This window comes from Stigmatopora argus, chromosome 8, assembly GCF_051989625.1.
Source record: "Stigmatopora argus isolate UIUO_Sarg chromosome 8, RoL_Sarg_1.0, whole genome shotgun sequence".
NCBI classification, from domain to species: domain Eukaryota; kingdom Metazoa; phylum Chordata; class Actinopteri; order Syngnathiformes; family Syngnathidae; genus Stigmatopora; species Stigmatopora argus.
The window spans coordinates 1,220,050-1,240,181 of NC_135394.1; positions in this window are offsets into that span (position 1 = coordinate 1,220,050).

A 20,132-nucleotide genomic window follows, 5' to 3' on the forward strand; every position below is an offset into this window, starting at 1 on the left:
TGCAAAAAAAGAAGATGGTTGTGTGCCGACTGTCTGTTGACTAAAAGATCTTGACGTTGTTTGGTCTAATAGAGCTGCATTTTTGTACTGTGATTTACTGGCTCTAATCCACACCTGCCTCTAGGCATTTCCGCTTAAACTTATGTTGAAATGTTTTGGACAATGAAAGCATGTATTTGTTTCTAAGTACATTTAATTTAAATTGGAAAGTGCCAATGTTACTTGCGTTATTAGTATGAAATTGTGGTAAGCCTGTATCTCAAATTGTTTAACTCTTATTTAATTGACTGCTTGATTATATCACTAATGAATTATACAACTATTTATGTTAAAATTTAATGGGGCAATTGGGGCCCAGGCTAGTTTAAGCATGTTCATCTTCACATCTAGTGTGTTAATCAACCAACATACCTGTCTGACTGAAGATTAATATATTGCTGTGTGAATTTATAGCTTATATTTAATGTCAGTGGCTGAATGGTTAGCGCGTCGGCCTCTCAGTTCTGAGATCATACCTGTCAACTTCTACGTTTTTCCCGTATTTTATAAGTTTTTTGATTATTTCAAATTGTGTACGTACGCCCTATAACAACTTTTGTACGTGATTTTTTTTAAGTACGTTTTTTTCAAACCGATCTCGTTTTACCCATTTTGGCTCTAACCCGGGTCGTCTAAGTCACTGGTAGCAGGCGAAAATGTCATCGCCAACTGCTAATAGTATTGTCATCATTTAAGCATGATATGCGCACGCGCATTCCCTTTTCACCCATCCGCCTTTTCACTATATAAATATAGCTCGTCATAAAGCCGTCCACTTTGAAGAAAATTTTAGACTTTTACGTGAGTAAATATGTGCCGCGTTATATTTGTATGGTTTTACTGCTTAATAAGGGGAATTGCAATCATTAATAAGGGGAGCAATTGGCCGAGGTTGACAGGTATGTGAGATTGAAGGTTCAATCCCAGGTTCGCACCATCCAATGTGGAGTTTTCATGTTCTCTCCGGGTTTGTGTGGCTTTTCTCCGGGTACTCTGGTTTGCACCGGTATAAATTAAGTGTGCCTCACGTGCCTTACCAGGTTAGCATAATGTATTTTCCGGACTATTAGTCATACTTTTTTTTTAAAGTTAGGCTGGACCTGCGTCTTATGTTTTTTTTCAATTATTATTATTATTAATATATTTTATATCCCTGACCACTGACGCCCCGTTATGTTTGTTTTTTTAGCCTATAGTTATCTGAAAAACTTATGTTAAAGGATGTTTATTTAGCCTGTTGTCTATTGTTTCTTTAAAATGTGTTTGTTCAAAAAATGCGATTTATACTCCAGTATAAACCTATAGTTCGGAAAACACGGTACATTTATAGTGGTGTTGGGGCTAGTGGGAAAGTGATGCAGCATCGTACAGTCACAATCGGATAGTGACACTTGTCACGATACTGAACATTGAGAAAAGCAGTCTGGGGGTTGTAAGAGCCTGGATTTTAACTAAGCCACACCCAGCATACAGTATATGCATAATAAAGTACAGTTGTACCTCTACACATGAAAATTTCAGATTACAAAATCCTTTGATATGCAATTTACAGTTTCAATATATGAAAACAAGATCCAAGTAACGAAATCCCCCAAAACGTAATTATACATATCCTTTATGTTGAAATTCCCGTGGTAGCATTGCGTTCTGCTTGACAATCTCCCTACACTTCGCTGGCCTCCTATTGGCTGTCCCACAAAAACAACTCTCCATGTTTTTGTTTATTTCTTTTGGAGTGTGGTTAAAGCAATTTTGTTCCTTATTTAAAAATATTCGTTTTGAATTCATAATTTGAAGTTGTTTAAATGTGTGTTTATGTGCATGTGTTTGTGTGCTTTGTCTGTTTCCTAATGTTAGCTTGTTCCTTACACTTGCACCTGCACGAATAGAAAATGTTTAGCATGCTTCTTATTCATTTTAAAACATTAATAAATCATTTTCAATCAGTTTCTCTCATTTTTTGTGAGCTTCTCACATCTTTAATAGAAAATTGGGACACTTTGATCATTTTAAAAGGATTTGGTTGGTATTTTTTGAGGACAGTGGAACAAATACTGCTCTATTTACAAAATTTCCAAGTTACGAAACAAGTTCTGGAACCAATTAAATAGAGCTATCACTGTATTCAAATCTATACTTTGCATACTGTGCATTTTTGTGGTATAGCACAATACCTTTGTTTCGCGCACAGTTCCTATCTTGGTAAAGCCCTAGCCACCCCCTACAACCTCCATCCCCTGTTACTGTTTCACTTGTAGGCCAATTGCCACTTTGTCCGGCTTGCACGCCACCAAAAGTCAGCCTCCTCTGCCGCCTTTACTCTAACTCACCCATGGCCTGTCATAATAACTACTAAAATGACTTATCGTCCTGTAGGAAAGAATATAACTGGTCAATTTATATTATCTATCATTCGATAAGGCCAGCGGTTATTATTATTTAGTGCCCAACAATTTTCATGTCATCATTGCCTTGTTCGTCATGTATACATCCCTAGAATATATCAACCAAACTCCCTTGTGATCCAACCATGAGTAACAGAGGAATAGTTAAAAAAAGGTTAGTGTGCACATCCTTAATAACAACAACAACAATCTTAGTGGCCTCTTTAAAAGCCTTCTACCTGTAACAAAAATAACACTTAATTGTCACATGAACATGACTTTTTTCCTTCCAAATCCCAGTGCTGTGTTAATGTCAGGTCACAGGTTTAAATCCTGCTGTTTACACTTTCCTTTTTTTATTTTCAAAATGAAGTAAACAAACAGTTTTGAATGAGCAAACGAGCTGTTGCAGTTGTTTTATTCAATTGGCGGCCTTACACTTAAACATAGTGTTGCTTCTTGAAATCTGCAGAAAGGGAGAGGCTCGGCATTGTTGCCTTTGATGGAGAATAAGAAACCACATGAGGGTCTACCTACTGTTTTCGAACATAAACATGGGTCACATAAGACGTAAGAACCAATTTTCTTGCAGGCAGCGACGTTTCCAAACTCTACACCGTGTTTAGTTTGATTTTCAAATCCAAATTGAAATGACACCTGGCAGTGCCTGTTAAAATAAACTTTCTTTTCGTTAAAGCTTGTGGTGTCCGCTTCTTAACCCTCAGTTGCCTGTTCCTATTAGCAAAGAAGCTTCAAGTAAATAATTATTTCTATTTATTTTAGCTCATTTGTAGGACAATTTTTTGAATAAATGTATCATAAACCCGAGACATATTTTGATGTATCAAGAGGCACAGGTGAGCCCTGCCTGACTTTGGTGCGGCCAAGCGTGGGATTGATTCCTGCTTGGTGGTGTTATGATTATGAGTGCGAATGGTTGTCTGTTTCTCTGTGTGCCCTAAACCTGACTGGCAAACGTTCTAGAGCAGCGGTCCCCAACTTTTTCTCACCGCGCACCGGTAAAGCTCTTCCTATTTTCTCACGGACCGGCGTATGGGGAGGGCGACAATTTAAAACAGAAGTGTGGAAGGGGTTGGGGTATGGGGCTTTATGTTCCACAGATGAGGTCCTGGTCCACAATGGGAAAAACATACTAAGTCCCAAGCATAACAGCAAATATTCGTCGGCCTCACAGCTCTGGGCTCCTGGGTTCAAATCCAGGTCATGTCCATCTGTGTGGAGTTTGCATGTTCTCCCCGGGCCTGCGTGGGTTTCCTCCGGGTACTCCAGTTTCCTCCCACATTCCAAAAACATGCATGGTAGGCTGATTGGTCACTCTAAATTGCCCCTATGTATGAGTGTGAGCGTGAATGGTTGTTTGTCTCCTTGTGCCCTGTGATTGGCTGGCCACCAATTCAGGGTGTCTCCCGCCTCTGGCCCGAGGTCAGCTGGGATAGGCTCCAGCACAAAAAATGATATGAGATGAGAGAGATTATTATAACAACCTTTCTCAGTTAAAGTAGGAGGGCAAGATTGAAAACCTTAATATATATTTCTCTGACAAACCGGCACCAGGTGGCTCACGGACCGGTACCTAGAGTGTAGTCTCCCATTTGCCTGTAGTTAGAGTTAGTTGGGGGTAGGCTCCAGCAATTCCCAGAACCCTCCTAGTGAACCTCTTCTTAACTGCAGGAATTGAATTATTCCTCTGCTCATCTATCACGGCTGGGGGAAAATCTTTTGCTGCCAAACTGCCCACTCTCAAGGACAAACAGAACAAGGGTGGACAAAATTCTTTTGGACCCCATTCCCACAGACTTGCTATGTACAGCATTGATGTCTATATGTATTCCATCCTGCTGTTGTTTTATGTTGCATTGATAACTATTTTGTACTATTGTCACTTATGATATTGCGTGATAGCGCTTCAGCATCATGACACTTGTGAGGATAAGTGGTAGAGAAAATGAAAGAATGGTCTGCACTATTGTTGCTGAATCACATTTACTGCACTTCAAGTCACTCTAATATGTTGGACAACTCTCTTCATCACTTGCATAGTTGTTTTGCACAGTATCTGTGCATTTAGATCGATCTTTGCATGGCTAAACTAATTTATTATTAAATTATATCTCACGTCTAAAATGTACTTTGGTTATGATGGGTTGATTTTTGCAATACAAGATTGGATAAATCTATGTCTTATAGACTTAACTAATAACCATGATTCTGAAAAGTCTAAGTCATCAAAACTTCCAACTCGTGACATATCACGTGTGTTGAAGCAGTGGGAAAAGTTTCTTTCATTTTATGTTATTTAGAAGAACATAAACAACTCAGTGGCATTTGAATGTGTCTATTTCTCTTGACATATTTACTAAATGTCAAAATTTGCACTGGAACAAACACAATGGAGAAGAATGAGTAATGAGCTTTGGTGGTTCCATTCTCCAATCAGCTGATTCCCTGTCTGCCCGATAAATTATCGTGCTTAATGCATCACTGCTTTCAATATCTTTGGCAAATAACTCAACCCTCATCTCAGGTATGTGTTATTGTTGTTGTTGGTGGTGTATGTGTGTTTGTGTGTGTTTGTGTGTAGGGACACCCGTAGGGTAACTGGCTTCACGCTTTTGAGTCTTTAAAGGTCCTGTAAAAAGTCAACATCGATGAATATTATTAATTGACTGGTTCAAAGAAAAGAGTGATGTTAAAAAGCTTGCCATATTTGAATGATTTTTTGTTATTTTTAGATGCATCCTAATCTTTTTTTTCTGTCGTTTGTATGTTCAGTGTTGAACCTAAAATTCTGTTATTTCTTATAGGGGTATAAAGAAACAAAAATTGGCTTTGCCTGTTGGCAAATAATTTGAATTATTATTATTGTTATTATTATCATAATTATAATACAACCAGAGGGGCTCAGCTTCGCCGTTCCCACCCGCTTGGGCGACAAAAATACACTAACGCAAACACACACATTCTCAGAAATAGTAATGTGTATATATATATATATATATATATATATATATACATATATATACACATATATATATATATATATATATATATATATATATATATATATACTATTGTATATATATAACACAAATAACACAAAACACGTACAAAAGAATGAAAATTTATTTTGGAGTTGGAGTTTCGTAACTTTATAGCTTTGCTTGACTGTCAAGCGAAGGAATGAGGGAAACATAATTGGGCCGAATAGGCAAAGACGGGGCTTAGTTATTATATATAAGGGGGGGCAGAAACCTAGTTTTGATATCAGTGATACCCTGTTTTGGCCTGCCCCAAAAATCTGCTGGCTCAGACGAAAAACTTGTCATGTTTTGTTGGCGTGTTTGTATTTTGGGCATTTCCATTTTGTGACTGATTACCCATTGGTTTCACCCCTTGTTTCTCGTTCCTGGTGTCTCTCCTAAGTCCTTGCCTCTCGTGTCACCCGGCTGTTTCTGATTGTCTCGTCAACCCCTGTGGGTCTAGTTAAACCTGGAGTCATTGTCAGCCTCTTGTTGGAACGTCTCTTTTGTGTTATGGTCAAGCCGGTTCATGTATGTCTAGTTCTCTTCAATTCTCCTTGTGTCCCATTGTGTTTCCCCATAATTTTAGGTTTGTTTGCTGCTTTGTTACTTTTCTCTGCCTTTGCTATTGAAGGTTTTATTTTATAGTGAACAAGTTTATGTTTAAGGAAGAACACGTTAGTGTACCACCTTTCCTTGCCTCTCTTCCTGCTTCCTTTGATTGGGTCCTACTCTGCTCACAAAAACTGTAACAACACTCAACCATTGAGCACTAAATTGTTCTCAGTCTTTAGGCACTTATTTTCAAACATTCATTCATTCATTTTCTGAACCGGTTATCCTCACAAGGCTCCAGCACCGTCTTTGCCTGCTAACTATGGGCATCAGGCGGGGGACACCCTGAATCGGTGGCCAGCCAATCGCAGGGCCCAATTAGACGGACAACCATTAACGCTCGTACTCATACTTAGCAGCAATTTAGAGTGTTCAAACAGCCTACTCCGCATGTTTTTGGGGTTGTGAGAGTACCTGGAGAAAACCCATGCAAGCCAGGGGAGAACTTGCAAACTCCACACAGTGAGGACCGACCCCTTGACCGCAGAACTATGAGGCCAACGCGCTAACCACTCGGACGCCATATTTTTAAACAAATTTAATGTATTTTAGAAATGTACCTAAAATAATTCACATTTAAAGTTTTAAAAATAATAATAATGATAATAATTTATTCAACAACCACAATGAGCCGAGATCTTATTATTATTTTTGACTGCATTCCCATGGGATAAGCACTCTTTTTAATCATATTTTAATGTTATTTTAAAGATGAAATTCATGGTGCCACTGCTGGAGAAATGATATTTCCAATCATCTTGTTTAATTGTTTTTTTGGAAATTGTATTTCATTGTTTCCATCTTGTCTTTCAACACATTTCATTCTTTCTTTGCTTTATCTTCATTAATTTTATTTGGTGCGTTTTACCATTTCCCTAGTGGCTGAGAATAATGTGACCTGTACAGGTCCCAGAGGACCGTCTAATAACTGTTAATGGGTAGTTAAAGGAGTGGGTTTGGTGTTCACAACTCAGGACTAGATGGTTTCACCAACGATTATAGCTCATTCATTGAACAGAAAGGACTAAGCATTGATTTCATCTGAGAGTCCGTGTGATTGCACCTGCATATCTCTGCGTGTCTGTCAGTCATGCTGTATTTCCACCCAGCTTGCCTCATATAGGCTGTTATTAACAGCCGTAGACAGCTATTAAGCCTGTCATTTGCTCAATCCACTTGATGACCTACTCACTTGGACAGCTTCTGTGTTTAACCTGTGACCTCCAATTTCCAAGCGTATTATTGTAGAGTCAGTGCAGGGCGTGTGTGCGCCTAAATGCGTGTGCGTGTGTGTGTGTCTTTGTGCGCTTGTGCACATGCATCGTTTGCACAGTTAGTGTACTCTAAATATTAAGAATATGGAGTTTCAAAAATGGGTGTTTTTACATGTGGCTTTCTATTTTGTATCCTCTTGTGATCACTAATAGCCCACCTTGTTAGGGTATTCGGTGGTGGATGATCCCAGTGCAGATAACTGTGGAGACAAGATTGGAGCGTTCGAGAGTTCTTTATTTTAACAAGGTCGTGGTTCTGTTCTAAAGACGCAGAGGTCGGGAGAATTTTCTTAGAAGGTGATGGGACAAAGTCAGGCGTAGGTATTCGACCAGGGTGCGCAGTAACAGGTCCTGAGAGGCAAGCGGAAGATTGTTAGCCAGAGGAATCGCAGAAATACACAAAAAAAAAAAAACGCAAAACAACTGATGGACCCTTCCTCCTGTTTCAAGTGAGGCAGATCTCAAGGGGAAGGAGTCCATGTCCTAACACACCTATCAAAGTCTTTGTTAAAAATTGCCCTTTTGTTCCTTTTAAAAAATAAAATGAATTGAGATTCAAATATATGAAAAAAGGGCGGCCCGGCGCCTGAGTTTTTAGCGCGTCTACCTTACAGTGGGGGACCTGGGTTCAAATCCAGGTCGGTTCACCTGTGTGGAGTTTGCAGGTTCTCCCCGGGTCTGCATGGGTTTCCTCCAGGTACTCTGGTTTCCTCCCACATTCCAAAAACATGCATGGTAGGCTAATTGGACAGTCTAAATTGCCCCTATGTATGAGTGTGAGAGTGAAGGGATGTCCATCTCCTTGTGCCCTGCGATTGGCTGGCCACCAATTCAGGGTGCCCCCATCTCTGGCCCGAAGTCAGCTGGGATAGGCTCCAGCACCCCCCGCCACCCTAATGAGGATAAAGCGGTTCAGAAAATGAAAAAAAGGCTACTTAGTGGCTGCTCCACTTCTGTCTATGTGCTCAATGCACTCAGTTTATATCGGCAGTGTTCGGGTTGTTCCAATATCCTACACAACACGTATTAAATATTTTACAATAAAATGCTTAGGCAGCAGTTTTAAGATCAAGCAACTTAGTTTTATATATTTTCATTTTTGGGGCATGCGCATCGTAAGGCCTAGGCTAAAAGAATGGCCTGAATTGCATGAGAGACATGCTCAAATGGGAGAGTTGAGAACCCTGAAATGATTTTTTAAACAGTCTGTCGGAAGAAGAAATAATACAGTAGTGCACTTTCCTGTGTTGTTTGAGTATATGTGGTTCCAATGTGCATTTCCTTTGCTCCTTTTTAGCACAGGTGTATACAGGTCTTTAATTTATCCACTAATACCTTCAGAGTCTACCATTGCTGGGATTAACCTTCTTTCATGCTACTTTGTCTCAGGAGCTTCTCAGTTCTGGTGATCGGAGAGCCTTGTGGAGCACTGCTCGGGGTGATAGGAGCAGAAATTAGCCGGCTTTTCTGCTTTAAAGCTGTTTCATTAAGACAGTCATCACCTTGGCCTGCATTAGCTTTGCTGCAAATCCAAAAGCTAGCAAAGTCAATCATGCAGACCTTAAGCTAACTAAAGCTACCTCTGCGCTGCCATGTATTTTGAGATAAGGTAATGAGAATCCAAAGGGGTTAAGGTGAGGTTGTCTTTCTGTGTATTCAAACCTGCGGCATAGCAGGCCTATGAAACAGATGACCAGAGGATATCATCGTAAATACGCTGAATGTGAGCTACGAGGGCAGGAATCCCCAAGTATTGTCTTAAGATGATAAGGCTTACTAAAGTGTATCAGTAGACTAGGATGGAATACTCCCCAAGTACCCCCTACGATCTCGATGTGACACCTCAGCTTGGCCCCCCAAGCAAGCTTGGGGGTGTTAATATCCTCTATTGTCTTGTCCCGATAAGGTAATGAGAGTTGTAGCAAGAGGTGACGAGAGTATTAAGAACTGCATTAGTGGGCAGACATGGACAAGGTACTGTCAAGTTATTAACCGACTACTATTACCTGTAAAATGGCAGTTATGGAAGTCAGAAGTTGTTTTGTTAATTACATTTTGACAGAGAAACTTGAAAAAAAAATATAGGTTGTTTTTAAATTGTGGAGACTATATAGCACTGTACTAAAGTGTTAAGGCACCATATATTTATTTTTTTGCTATATCAATACTGTGGCTAAATTTAATTTGGTGCATTCAGTTGACCACAGACGGCAACCAGAGACGTTAAGTGTTTAAAAAAGAGTCAACAGAATACAGAATAATACATTCTTAGTTAGCAGTATTCCACTATAACATGAATGCAGAACATTTATATCACACGTTTATACATACTTTGGCCATCATACTCAATAGGCATGCGCTGATGACCGTTTTGTTACGCCTTTTTGACTTAAAGTATTGTGAAAACAAGTGGATGAAAGTAATGCCTTAAACTAAAATATGTAAATTTAGTTGATAATGTGGTGTGGATCATTGCTTTGGTTTTTAAATGGACAGTGTGCGAAATATAGATTTAGGAAAAATTTGATATTGTGGTTGGTTAAGTTATGTCTTTGGAGAAAATTATTGTGCCAATTATAATTAAAGGAGAAGAGATCATTGCGGCGACCCGGTGACGCGAGTGGTTAGCGCGTCCCCTCACAGCTCTGTGGTCCTGGGTTCATATCTATTCCAAAGACATGCATTGTAGATTGATTGGACACTCTAAATTGCCCCTAGGTATGGGTGAAAGTGTCCATGGTTGTCCGTCTCCTTGTACCCTGCGATTGACTGGCCACCAATTCAGGGCGTCCCCCGCCGCTGGCCTGGAGACAGCTTTGATTGGCTCGAGCATTCCCCACGACCCTAATGAGGATAAAGCGGTTCAGAAAATGAGATGAGACATTTTGAACCATCTGGTGTTTTAAAAGTGTAATCAATTGATGACAGTCAACTGCTGCTTGGTATAAAGGGACCTCAACAGTTAAATTGTCCATGCTGGATCAGTTAGAACAAAAACCTACACCCACTGAGTCCTTTTATGGAATTGTTTAGACATCGCTGCCTTAAGGCTTTGTGTTAGAGACATTGCACAGATCTCATCACCTTCAACATTTTCCACCATTTGTAGGATTTGCTCAATTCAAACTTCACACTGAGAAAGTTCCGTTCAGTTAACAACTTTAATCTGTACATCTGACCTCTCGTAATCAGTATTTCTAAATGAAATGGGAACTTTACTCTTTTCTGAGCTACTCCAGACATCTCTTTTACCCTGGTTGGGTTTGATTTGTGGCTTTCGGAGCATTTTCTCCTTGTTTTTTGCTTAATTTTCAGCCTTCCTAACTTCTTTTCAATTTTAGTGCCTCCCCAGCCACATCTGCTCAATTGTCCATTACAATCCTTGTTTTTTGTTTCTTTCTTCGCTTACGCGACTTGTCAGATGGAATGTGTGCCCCAAATATTGATTTGAATATGTACATCTGTTCATTAGTCTGTATAAGATATAGATTCTTTCCAATGAAGCGTTTCCAAGCCTTTTGAGGCCTCAAGGTCTAACACAAAGACATAAAACCTCACATTCACAGAAACAATCACCTTGCTCTGCTTTTAGAGCCATTACTGTCAAACAGCTGTGAGCATTTCAAGAGAAGTGCTGTTGATGAGACAGACAGAAACAGTCAGGGAGAGAGAGCGATAGCGGCCGAGGTATAAATGGTCAGGGCCAATAGATACATAGGGTGATGGACAGATAAGTGGGTGTAGAGGCAAGAGGAGGGGGTGCAAAAGAGGTGGGTGTTTAAAGGATAAATGGAGGGGTGGAGGGGAAGGGACTGGGTGCAATGCTTGGCGAGGCCGTCTCTAAGTGAAGACAAATTGATGGGGGTGTCAAAGAGGATTCCAGAGAGGAACAGTCCTTTATTTGACAGTCAATTATCAGATAGACCCAGTGCCCTCACAGTCCATGGCCATCACCCTCATACAGTAAGCAAGTGCTTTTCAAGCACTGGTTCAGACTACACAGGTAGACTCCTGAAAGATTTAATTAGGCCTTGAGCCGGGAAAAAATGGTGGTTTCATTTGCTAAAGTGCATTAGTGAACGTTTATATTGTTTATTTTTGTGTGTGCTTACATTAGGGTGATTTTTAAAAATGTCTCAGTTGTGGCATTAGAGTATTTAGATGAGAAAAAGACCATTTGATAGGCTCGAATCTCGTAATTCAGTTTTGAAAGTGAATCATTTGTGTGGAACTCAGCTCGTAGACTTTCTTCAAGTAGTGTGGCAATGTGGTCATTCACATTTGAAACCTGATTTAAAAGCGGCCTTGAAAAGATTTTGTTTGCAATTTACTAACATGAGTATGTGAAGTTGCTTATTAAATAAGACATTACTGTGAATGGGAATTTGGAGATATATGTCACTGTAACACACTGCACACAAATATCAGTGGGACAAGTGTAATTTTCATTTTGAAAAGTTCCTACTTGTGTTTGCTGGGTATAATGAATCAAATAGAAAGTATCAGGATTTCAAGTCATGGAAAATCATAAACATCTGAAAAAAGGTCTATATTATACTTTGTTTTTAGTCTAAACTGATAATGGAATGGATGGAAGGACCATAATGTTTTATAATCCATAATAGTGATCCACTGAGACATTTGTACAGTAAATAAAGACACAAATTCATACTTGTAGCTGCCTCATGTTCAAATTTAAAAAAAACATCAAAAGCCTTGATGTTGTCGAGGTTCACTCGCCATGGGTTCCATTCTTGTTGGTGGCGGTATGACTGTGAGTGCGGATGGTCGTTTATCTCTCTGTGTGCCCTACGGCTGACTGTCGACCATTCTAGGGTATAGTCTGCCTTTCGCCCAAAATCAGCTGAGATAGGCTCCGGCAACCTCTGCAACCCTTACGAGGATGTGCAGTATCAAGATGAATGAATGATGAATTAATTCATAGCTATTGTTAAAATTGCACAAATTTTTGTGAAGTTTTGTTGATTTTGAAAAAAGATTTACCAAAAAATCAGTTAATGTCAATATTTTTTGTGAATATATTATGTAAGTGGAGCTGCCTCGTGGTGTAGAGGATCACTCGCCTGACTTCGGTGCGGGCAAGCGCGGACTCAATTCCAGATGGTGGCGGTATGATTGGGAGTGCGGATGGTCGTTTGTCTCTCTGTGTGCCCTACGACTGACTGGGGACCAGTCTAGGGTGTAGTCTGCCTTTCGCCCGAAGACGGCTGGGTTAGGCTCCTGCAACCCCCACAACACTTTCAAGGATGGACGGTATGGAAGATTAATGAATGAATGAATGTGCGGAGTTTGCGTGGGTTTTCAAAAACATGCATGGTAGGCTGATTGGACATTCTAAATTGCCCTTAGCTATGAGTGTGAATGTTTGTCCCTTTCCTCGTGCCCTGCTATTGGCTGGCCACCGATTCAGAATGATTAAACCCATCTGCATTTTTAGCAAGATTTGTGATAGACATCTCTTTCATGGATGACCTGTGAGGACACAAAACCTTTTTATGCACAAGTAAACGTGTAAACGCTGGAGCCTATCCCAGCTGACTTCGGGCCAGAGATGGGGGCACCCTGAATTGGTGGCCAGCCAATCCCAGGACACTCGTGTCTCCTTTTTCTCTTAATTGGTTGCAATGACCATGGAAGATCTGGCTATGGACCGAATACAGTCAAATATCATTACTATGCCACCCCGTACTCGGACGTTTGGTCACCGGACGTTTGGTCGCCGGACGTTTGGTCGCCGGACGTTTGGTCGCCGGACGTTTGGTCGCCGGACGTTTGGTCGCTGGACGTTTGGTCGCCCGGATGTTTGGTCGCCGGACGTTTGGTCGCCGGACGTTTGACAATATGACAGAGAGTTTAGTGTTGAAACCAGCTCTCAAAATTATATTCATGAGAGAGTTTAATATCTAAATATCTACTGTTGAAACCAGCTCTCAAAATTATATTCACCCGGGCGACCAAACGTCCGGGCGACCAAACGTCCGGCGACCAAACGTCCGGCGACCAAACGTCCGGTCACGATGCCATTGGGACTGAGCAAAAGTGGCATAGTAGCGAGAGTGGCATAGTAACGAGGGTTTTTAAAAACGGTTCCATTGTAGAAAAATGGCTTTACTTTCTCATGTTATCCATCAGCTCAGTCCAAAGCTCTCAAAAATTGTCGCTGGCGCATCTTCTTTCGGAGGATCTTGAGCATCTCATTGTCTAACTGAAGTCCAGGATGTGCATCAGCTCGACCAGTTTCATCGCCTTCACCTTGATGAGATCACCGCTGACAGGCAGACTCTGTCCTCTTGCTTACTTCAGCCACATGAGCACCCCCTCATCAAGCTTTGGGTCTTGGAGCCTGCGTCAGCTTCAGGCGCTTTGATGGAACTCCAGCTTTGATTGATTTGATTGGTTCTCTTAACTTTGACGCCCCATTTCTTGCTTATCTCCCTGGCTAGCTTGGACTGATTCGACTCCTTCTTCGAAGCATCGATTATCTCCTTCTTCTCCTGCATTGTAAAGTTGGTTCTCTTGCATTCCTGAGCTGACATTGTGGGCTAAATTTGAAAAATAAATGAATTTGAAAGTGCAACACACACACAAAATAATGACGTAGTTGCGAGATTAGGGGGTGGCATAGTAAATTTATTTTGTATTGAATTTTGTCGGGACCGAGCAAAAGTGGCATAATAGCGAGAGTGACATGGTAACGAGATTTAACTGTAGAAAGAAGACAAAAACAAGTGAGCACAACTTAAAATTTCATGTCCATCTATTTCACTTGAATTTCCAACTTTTGAGGGAAGACTCACATTGAATATAGCATAACTTTTACTTGTAAAAGAGTAGATTCATGAAGCAATTAGGACATTCATTCATTCATTTTCCATAACGCCCAACCTCGAAAGGGTTGTGGGGGTTGCTGCAGCTTAACCCAACTGTCTTTGGGCGAAAGGCAGACTACACCCTAGACTGGTTGACAGTCAGTCTTAGGGCACACAGAGACAGACAACCACTCATACTGACACCGAGTGGGAATCGAACCCAGTCTGCCCGCACCAAAGTCAGACAGAAGAACCACTACAACATCAGGTGGCTTCCAATTAGGACAAGATGCTAGAAAAAGAGTTAAGGACTAAGGCATTTTAGACTGAGATCATAGATGGAAAATAATAATAAAAACATTGTGCTGTGTAATCACCTTTAACATATTTAATTGTTGAACTAAGGATTGGATGGGCTGTCTTTGGAAAATAGCTAACATTTCCTAAAAAAGTGTCTTGGGTTTCACCCCATTTTGAAATGTTATGCCCTGTTGACAGAATTGGAGTGGAGCCAATTTCATACTAGAACAGGACAAGGACCAAAGCGCACCTCCAAATTTTCCAAGAACTATTTTGAAAAGAAGCAGACAGCTGGTATTTTATCTCTAATGAAATAGCCAGCATGGTCTCCAGATCTTAAGCCAATTGAGCTGTTTTGGGGGAAGCTTAAATGTATGATTTACCTACAAAAAGTCCCAATTAAGTCAATCCAATTCAAGAAAAAGGCTTCTGAAAATTTCTCCAGAATACATTAACAACTATAATGCTTGAAAATGCTAAAAAACCTTGTGGGAGAACAATATTGAATATATGTTCTATTTATGCTGCAACTCTTTTGATAAAAAAAATGTAACTTTTCATGGAAGACACAAAATTGTTTGGATGATCCTGAAATTTTGAACGGTAGTGTAACTCTACAGCAGTTTTTTCATTTATTCATTCATTCATTTTCTGAACCACTTTATCTTCATTAGGGTTGTGGGGGGTGCTGGAGCCTATCCCAGCTGAGTCCGGGCTAGAGTCGGAGGACACCCTGAATCGGTGGCCAGCCGATCGCAGGGCACAAGGAGACGGATAACCATACACACTCCCACCCATACCTAAGGGCAATTTAGAGTGTCCAATCAGCAAACCATGCATGTTTTTGGAATGCGGGAGGAAAATTGAGTACCCAGAGAAAACCCACAAAGCACATGCAAACTCCACACAGGTGGAATGACCTGGATTTGAACCGAGGACCCCAGAGCTGTGAGGCCGTAGCGCTAACATATCAAGCCGCCGGGGCGCTAGAGCAGATTTTTTCCCCTATATATTTTACTACAGTAGATTTCATTATCCCCTTTGCAGCTTTATTAAGATAGGTTGAGGTGGAGAGAGGAGAAGGTACAAAACAGACCCCGAATACGAATAAGGCAAGAGAAGGCGAAAAAGACACTTATTGTAATTAGCTCCAATACACAGAGGATTTGAATTGTACATGTACAGCAAGTAGTACACAAGCTGCAAAAGACAAAAATTGTCTATCCTGTTTTATTAAAAAAAATAAAAAAAGATCAACTGTCCATGGAGACAACTTGAAATGGACTAAATAAATAACAATAATAAAATACTAAATATAAAGCGCATTTTGAGAAATGGCATGTGGTGCATTATCTCGCAAGCTAAAGATGCAAAACCTCCAAATGGAAAAAAAAACCAACAGGATAATCTGAAATGGTTATTGTTGTTGTTATCCATGTTTCATTGTTCATGGAAATGGGGACAAAATACTTATTATGAGGTCTGCAACAAATGTTTTATTTAAGATTATTGTCATTTTCATCTAGTCAGTTTAATCACATACTTTTTAGTATTAATATTTTCGCAATAACAATTATTCTCACTGGCAATTTTTAAAATGTACAATGTCTATTTGTACTTTTATTAGATTATCAATTGTATTTTTTTGATGTCTTCAATAAATGTAACAAAAATTTCCACATGTAGGTTTTATAGTAATTTCCTGTTTGTATCTCACCTATACAAATTGCAGTAAACTGAACAGAAATGCTTTTGTTTTACAAATTATCATACACATCTAATTGAATTTTTCTTTTAAATATAATTTTGGAAGTGAGAATACAATCCTATGAATATGATCTGAAGCCTGATGACATGATAATTTATACTGATTGAGTAAAAAAGAAAGAAAGCGCAAAGAAAAGCTGAAAATAAAAGAATAGTTACATATTTAAAATAGTCTTCATCCAAAAATCTCTATGCATTATCCTTTATTTTCTATATATTTTTCTGTAATTTTATGCTGAATGAAATGAAAACCATTCATCTAAATTAAAACATCAATCTTAGTAAAAGTGTATTACAAACTGACACAGCTACAATCATACGTATATTTAAATACAACAGATTACAGAGTGAAGCATTTTAAACTATTGCAACACAGTTAAACTATGAACAATAATAATTGTAATTGTGATTTGTGATGGATTGTGATTTTTAATCCGTTAATTAAATCATGAACAGCCGTAAATCCTACTTGCGCTCATTTAGATTATAATCTCAAATCATTGTTATGGTCCATAATACACGTTTCATAGAATTTACAATGGAACTAAATGCCCTGTCTTCCAAATAATATAAACAATGAAACTCCTTCTATCCCACTATTGTTTTATTGGTTAAATTCACGTACTGGTATGTATGTTTGACATGAATTTCCATAATAATGTAATTATCGAAACAACATGCATTATGCCTTCCATGCGTCTTGAAGATGATAACTGTTTATGTTTTCCTTTCTGCCTTGAGGAGCTTTTCCTCCCCGTGTAGTCCTGAACTGGAAGCAACTGTAGCTCCAATAGATGGCATCCTAGCACCAGACTTCACTCTCGTTCCTCCACGACTCCCCTGAAAAGCTGAACCTCATGCAGTAAACCATTGCCAAGGCGGTAGAGCACATCTTTAAAGCAACCACTCTTCATTGCCTTCAAAAAAATGCTGCAAATATTACCTTGACAGAATATTACGTTTATATTTTAAATAATACCAAGTAAATTCCATTTTACATTATGAAGAATGGCAACATAAAACTATTATTTTTCATTAAAATATTTACCAGGCATTTAAACATTTTTTAAAACAAAAATCTGAATGCTGCACAAAAGTACAAAAAGAGGTAAATATGTTTAGGTTGAAGAATCCTAAATGAACACATTTGCTCCATATTAATTGTAATCATTTTGAAATTTTGGAGTGGGTGGCCTGTTGAAGCCAGTCATCTGTGTATAAGGTGGACGGCTATGACTCAGGATTATTATAACCTGTGCGTTTGTCTGTGTCACCACACCGTGTCTCTGTAATGAGATTAATCAGACTCCATTGTACTGACCTCATTTGTGCCGCAAAGCACTCTTTTATAGGGAATTAACACACATTTTCATTGCCTCTAATAAATCAACATCTTGCAATGGAGTGCTGCTATTTGAAGGATATGAAATAGCGCGTCTGTCATCGGGGCTTCAAAGCAGCCATCTTTAAATCTTTTTTTCTTTTGCAGAAAAAAATGTGTCCCTCTTGCCCATTATGTGTTTTTGTGTGTGTCAATCCCCTGCTGGTTTGTTTCATGCAGACACTTCAGGAAGGAGAAAAGATAGCCAGCGTGAAGTGTTTCTCAACAAAAAATGTATAAAAAGGGGCACCTGAAATGACAAATGATTGTGGCCTAAAAAAGACATAGGAAAATGTATTTATTTGAAATGACTTGGTAATCGGCGAGGGGTGCTGTGCTGGCTTTCACTGCAGTTGCATGTAATGAATTTGTGTTTGGTTTGCAAATACAGCGACAGCCAATGTAGCCCTGAATGGATGCCAAAACAACAACATATTTATTTGTACACACCATTTTCCCTTTTATTCTAAACATCCACGATGACTGACACTTGGCTTAGAATGTGCAATTTGTTTTCATCACATTATTTTTGTACATCCCCAAAAGGTAACCGAATCGGAATACAAAGTCTTGTCATAGAAAAGAAGTACTAATATCAGATACTTGATAGAATTTGGAAAATGATACGTGATGTTAATGAGATCTTCTAGGTATAGAGTGGGAGCAGCTATTTTTTTTTGTCCTTCTCGTTAGGTATCACGCTAAACTGACAGCCTGTCCATTTAGCGACCTTTTATGTCACTCTAATCTCCAACTGTTGTGCAGAGTGATAATCTGCTTCTTTGTGATAGTAGGCCTAATGAGACCTCTCCTCTCTTCCTCTCTGAGGTAATTTCTTAATGCTGAGACACAAAGACTTGGCTGCGGAAAAACCCTGGTGGAGCACCACACTGACCATGATTTGATTGAATAAAGTAGTGAAAATATTTTTAAAAAGCCAGAAAAAAGCGGGAGGAGCCATAGAGTGAGCGAGAATAATATTTGAGCATTTTAAAGGCAATTTTGTTGAAAGCCCGTCATTTTAGCCAATTAAAAAGATGCAGCGTGCGAGAATGGCTTGATGGTACACCGTACTGGTGGTATGGAGGAAGACACAAGTTCCTCTATCAGCAATGACACATCGCTGATTAATACAGAGCGGCAGGAATAATGTGTACATACTACCAGGAAGGATGAGAGAGACCTTTAGAGAAGCGTCTGCCTTACATTCTTTGCTATCTTTCTCTCATCACCGCTCTTGGCCTCGGCTGCAAGCATGAAAACAAATATTACTATACATGTAACTAATGTCACAATAGCGATAAAGCACTTGTTCCAGGCTTTTGGATATGTACACCTTTCATATCATGAAAACACAAAATAGGTCACAATTTACCGTATCAGACAACCAGAAAAAATTAAACAAAAAGCTTATTTAAAAAAAAACGTGTTGCAATTGAAGTGGTCCAATAGTCTACACAGGATTGAGATCATTTTCTAGAAGTGGCACTTTTGCTTTCAAGTTTTATACCCATAGAATTCCGTCACATAAGGCTATTGTGTGGCTGTGATTTTTTGGTCTCCTCACTAATTTTGTGGACTTTTGTTTTTTGAGTATCATAAGCAAACACTTGGAAATAAAATCGTTTTCAGAAATGTTTTTGCTTGTGTAATACTTGAAATTTAAGCAAGAAAAGAATGGTATTTTCTTTTTCATTATTATGGTTTGTATCATGAAAACATTTATTTTCCTCTAGTGTTACTTAGCCAGATGTCGCAATTGTGTCATCTTGAATCTGTAAAAGATAATTGAGGCCTCACCTATGTGAGTCATTTCAAAATATCAACATTTTTTTTATAAGAAAATAGACCATGTATTTGAACAGCCTCTACTCTTGACAAATAGTAATCAACTATTATATAATTTCATATATTGCAATGGTATTCTTCTTAAATATCTGTGCACTTTTAAGGGATGATATTGTAGTCGTACAATTAGAAAAATGACTATTCTATTTTATTCACTATTTGTTACAAATATAAAAAAACAAAAATACTGCTGAGTGAACCTTAAAGAAAATGTTACTATTACTCCAAACTATTCTACAAAGGGCCGCATGGGTGGAGGTTTTCGTTCCAAATGATCCAGCACAGATTATTAAACCAATGAGGCTTCTGATAAAACAAGCAGCACCTGACTGCAATTAACTGATTACGCTTTTAGGATGCAAGATTGGTGAAAATATAATTGTCTTTTTTTGCCCGGGATGAAATCCTGCACCCTTTGTGGAATAGTTTGGAAAGTGCAGCTTTAAAGTAGTAAATAAAAATTTGCAGCAATGCAAATCAATGCCGATGTTCAATTTTTTTGCTGAAGAATTGGATGTTTGGCTTCTGTGCTGACTAGTCATTAAGAAACTCTGCTATATTATATTCATAAAAATGACAAAAAGGTAAGCTCCAATTTTGATCACTTGGCTTGGCATCATGAGTGACAGGGTTGCTTAATTTTGAGTGACACA